Source organism: Cebus imitator, unplaced genomic scaffold (genome assembly GCF_001604975.1).
Source record: "Cebus imitator isolate Cc_AM_T3 unplaced genomic scaffold, Cebus_imitator-1.0 Scaffold525, whole genome shotgun sequence".
Classification (NCBI taxonomy): Eukaryota; Metazoa; Chordata; class Mammalia; order Primates; family Cebidae; genus Cebus; species Cebus imitator.
The window spans coordinates 67947-72987 of NW_016107840.1; the positions used below are offsets into that span (position 1 = coordinate 67947).

The following is a 5041-nucleotide window of genomic DNA, read 5'->3' on the forward strand; positions in this document are numbered from 1 at the left end:
GTGGTCTCCGCGTTAAACCGACTTCCAGAGCTGCCTCTGTTCCCTGCAGGGGAGGGCACCGGCGTCCCGCCCGCCCGCCTTGCTACGGATGCCGGGGAGGACCCCGCCTCGCTGCGCTGCCCCCTGGCGGCTCAGGCGTCCGCTGCAGGCGGGAGCGGCGGCTGCGAGGCTTCCAGGAGCCCAGGCCCAGCCACTGATGAAGAGGCGCTGGTGGCTTCGAGGTCGCGGCTTCCAGAAATCCGGTTATAGGGCGGAGTTGGGGATCAGGTTCCAAACGGACAATGCCCCGTCGTACTCTCCACCCAGCCCGCCGCTTCCGAAGCCACAAGTCTAGGGTGAAGCTGTTGGGTGGACTCAGCAGGTGAGGCTGGAGAGCGAGTTTGAGACCGCAGGAGTTCAAGACCAGGCTGGACAACATGGCGAAACCCCATCTCTACTAAAAATACCAAAAAAAATTAGCTGGGCATGGTGACAGACACCTGTAATCCCAGCTACTGGGGAAGCTAAGGCACGAGAATCAAGTTCAAGACCTGGGAGGCAGAGGTTGCAGTGAGCCAAGATCACGCCATGGCACTCCAGCCTGGGCAACAAGAGCAAAACTCTGTCTCAAAAAAAAAAAAAAATTGTCAACCCAGAGGCAGCTGTCATTCAGAAGCAGGCTTAAGCCAAGTCATCAAGACTAGAAAGCATGAAGCAGGAGAGGGGTTTTGAACGCTTATGGACAGAAGACCATGGGCATGGATGGCTGAGTCCAGGGATCAGCATCTTAATTTGTTGAGAAGGAGGCTGTGCTGTGCTGCCAGTTATTAATGGGTTTAATTGGTTAGGCCCTGCTAGTGGCCTAACCAGTAGCTCAGGACCTGGGAGGATCTGCAGGACATGTCAGAATTTGATTGCATTTCCTTCCACTTGGCATAAGGAGACACCATCAGCCTGATTCGGTCACTGTGGGATGGAGCCCACCGAGGTGGGAGCGCTGAGCTGACCACACCACCAGCCACAGAGTAGGGGCCTTTCCTGCCCCTTTAACCATAGCTAACATCAAAAGCACGGGTATGGGATGTCTAACTGAGCTAAAACCCAAGTTTGTCTTTGTCTGCAATTAAGATTCTTCTGGGTTGATTTTGTCAGTTCCTTACCCAGCCCTTTGGAATCAGGCCTCCCAAATTTAGCAGGTCATGGGAGGACCCGAGGGAGTGGCTTATAGGGGCTGGCCAGTGAAACTGCTGTTTCCTTTCTGTTCTAAGGGTGTGATGGTGTTTGAGAACTGTGGGGCTGTGGTCCAGGAGCACCTCACATGTGCAAAGATGGAGAAAGCACTCACCTGCACATTTAGGTTCAGAACATTGATTGAAACATTTTAAATAATCAAAAATAAAAAGTTAAAGTTTTTCTTTGAGATTTCACTTAAGTTTTGGGAGTTTTTTTTTTTGTTTGTTTGTTTTTTTAAAGAATGAGGTATGCAGACCAGTAAAAGATAAGCAAGGTGAAGAGGGGCTTAACTGAGTGACAGAATAGCTCAGAGGAAGCCCTGGAGTGGGTAGGTCCTCTCTGTACCTGGTTGTCATGATGTCTGCTCAGCTCTGGATGAGCCTGGTGTTTTATGGGCCTCAGAGGGAAGGAAGTGCCACGCTGACTGGTCCATGGGTGTCCATGGGTGGGCTGGAAAAGGCACCACAAGTTCCCACTATGGTCCATGGGACTGCCAGACTGGCCACCAACCTTCAGGCCCTCCCTGGCCTGAAGGTGGGGCCTCAATGGGGACACACTCTCTTCTACCATGTAATCTGTCTGCTTCCTCCTGCTGCCTTTCATGGTGTCCAGGCTGTATGGGCCAAGGGGTGCCTGCAGGCCAGTGCCAAGCTGCCCTCAGGCCTCTATCAGCTTCCCTCCTATGCTCATCAGGGCCCAAAGTCTGGAGGGCCCTGAGGCAGCAGGAAGCTGGCATGTCAGCATTTCCCCAAGCATGTGTACACACAGTTGGGCTGTAACAGCACCCAGGCTTAGCTGAGCTTTGCCCCAAGATTGGAGGGAGTGCCAATAGCAGGGAGAAGCCAGACAGTGGGAGCAGGCATTTTTAAGCCTGTGAGGGTGTCAGCAGCGTCTTCCCAGGGCTACACACTCTATGGAGCCAGCAGGAGCTGGAGACAAGTGGGAGCCTTGGTTATTCAGAGTTGGTGGGGAGAGAGTTTTCTGGGTGCAGTTGCAGCTGCTCAAGTCTTGGCTATGGACCTGAGGCTCCTGCTCCATGGAGCAGGCAGGAGCCCCACCCACTCTGGGCACAGCCCTGGCTGTACCTCCTTGCTGCAGCCAATGTGATGGCAGCAGCCACTCCAGACAGGCCACCACTGCCATCAATAAGATGTCTACAGGTTCCTGGTTTCCAGGATCCTGGCTTCTATGAACATGGTACCCATCTGGTTCATCCTGAAGACATGGATTTTGCTCATAACTGTGGCTCACCAAATCCTTCTGTATGACACAAGAGCCAGTAAGAGCCACTCCTTGGATATAACAGAAACCAGCTTAATGCTGCTTGCAGGACAGTTCTCTGGGTGGCTTGGACAATGCGGTTCTCCCCTTTTTTTTTTTTTTTTGAGATGGAGTCTCACTCTGTCAGCCAGGCTGGAGTGCAGTGGCACAATCTTAGCTCATTGCAACCTGCACCCCCAGGGTTCTAGCAATTCTCCCACCTCAGCCTCCTGAGTAGCTGGGATTACAGGTCCTCGCCACCACTCCTGGCTAGTTTTTTGTATTTTAATAGAGACTGGGTTTTGCCATGTTGAACAGGCTGGTCTCAAACTTCTAACCTCAGATGATCCACCTGCCTCAACCTCCCAAAGTACTGAGATTACAGGTGTGAGCCACCGTGCCTGGCCCCCACTTTTTTACTTATAGTTCTCAAGAATAACTATAGGATGTGCTGAAAATGCAACATCCTGAGATAAGCAGGAATTGACCCAAGCAGCCCAGGTTCTGTTCTTGTTCCCCCAAGAAACAGAGTGTTCTTCAATGCTTTAGCCCACCAATTCCCACTACCCAGGAGTACACCTATCCCCATTTCTGGTTTGGGTAGACCAGATCTCAGCAATGAATGAAAACCGTAGCTGTCTTATCAAATAGCAGCAGTCTTGTTTTGTTTAATAGTGCTGGAAATTAGTTTTTCAGGCACTGATCTTGACAGGTCAGCTGTCAAAAGTGGGTGTCTGCGGCCTTAAATTCATCCATCCTGCAAACACAATGTCTGCAAAATACAAGGGGAAGTCAGAGTAGACGCACTTATGTACAAATGAAATGGTCTGGAGCTGCTTGGCTAAGTGTCGGGACTTCTTTGGGTAAAAGAAGTCTTCTGGCTTTCCATTTATCATGCCCATCGGCCTCATTTGGCTTTTATTGACTGAAACATTTTCCTGAGCATTCGGAGTGGGGAGCGCCAGGCACCTTCGGGATGCGGTGGGATGCCAGTCTCTCCTAATCTTGGTTGACTACAAGGCTGGTGATCCATTGGAAGCATTCATTTACTTAAAAAAAATTCCTCTGGATTATTTCATGTGAACGGTGCTTTTCTATGTTCTGGCCTTATATTTTGGATCTCAGATGGATGGCCTTGCCCAGAAATGGCAGAGGTTTACCACTGTCATCTTAAGATTTGGGCAAGAGCACAGGGTTCTGTGGAAATAGGGAGATTCACTCAGCCTGGAGCACTTGGCTTCTGTCTGATGTGAGGGAATAATAAAGTTTCCTACCCAATATGAAGGATCCCGAATCCTGGAACATAGTTGCACTTTGATGTGTTTGAANTGGCCTTCTTGTATTAAGGTTGTCTGAATATTAACTAAGGTTATTTGGAGCTGCTCCTCTTTCTCAGTGGAGAAAGATCACTTGGATTGCTTATCTTCTTGGATCTGGGCCTCAGCTGTGGCCACTTCCTATCTCCCAGCCCAACAGTTTATAGAGCTCCTACCATCTTGGAGAGGGCCTAGAATATGAGCTGCTGTGCTGGTCAAACTAGCCATGTGTCCCTTCTAGGAAATGAGGCATCCCTAGACCAAAATTGCTCAGAGTCAAAGCACTGATTTATTGGGTTCTGACTCTCAGACTGGTCTTGACATACTGACAGATAATTTGACTCCAATTGCTCCCTCATCAATCAGTTTTCAGTCGTACAAGTACATGTGATAGGATATAGCTCAATCGTCTCTGCTTGTTATTTTCATCAAAAGCTTATTTTACTTCCTACTAGAGTAGTGAAAATCCTGTTAAAGTCAGGACGAGGATAAAGAAGGTAATAATGATTAGCTATAATTCCACCACCTATATGTAATACATAGATCCACATATCACATCTTAACATCTCTTCTCCCATTTTTACCACTGCTTTATTATTATTATTATACTTTAAGATACATGTGCAGAACGTGTATGTTTGTCACATAGGTATATCCGTGTCATGGTGGTTTGCTGCATCCAACAACCCCGTCATCTACATTATGTATTTCTCCCAATGCTATCCCTCCCCTAGCCTCCCCACCTACCCATAGGTCTCGGTATGTGATATTCCCTTTTCTGTGTCTATGGCTCTCATTGTTCAACTCCCACTTATGAGTGAGAACATGCAGTGTTTGATTTTCTGTTCTTGTGTTAGTTGAGGTCATACTGTACATAGTTTTATATCCTGGTTCTTTGTGATTTTTAATTAAGCTATTTTATAATAGACTACAAAGTTATTTTCTTCTTTGAACAGCCCCTCAATTTGGTAGGCAAGGAAGATTTTTATTTTCCATTTCAGAAATAAGAAAATGGAATTGTCTGGGCACAGTGACTCATGCCTATAATCCCAGCACTTTGGGAGGCTGAGGCCAGTGGGTCCCCTGAGCCCAGGAGTTTGAGATCAGCCTGGGCAACATGGCAAAACCCCATGTCTGTGAAAAATACAGAAAAATTAGCAGGATGATGTGGTGCACTCCTGTACTCCCAGCTATGTGGGAGGCTGAGGTGGGAGGATCACTTGAGCCCAGGAGGTGAAGGATGCAGTGAGCCA

At 48.5% G+C, this 5041-nt stretch overlaps 1 protein-coding gene across 1 annotated transcript in view; it reads right to left on the reverse strand.

Annotated features, from left to right (window-relative positions):
* LOC108293211 (ribosome biogenesis protein BMS1 homolog) overlaps positions 1–4631 on the reverse strand; it is a 26004-nt gene extending 21373 nt beyond the window's left edge. The window contains exon 1 of the transcript XR_005197702.1: positions 4600–4631. The gene's annotated coding sequence lies outside the window, so the exon portion shown is untranslated. The remainder of the gene's footprint in view (positions 1–4599) is intronic.
* Positions 4632–5041: the final 410 nt, after the last annotated feature.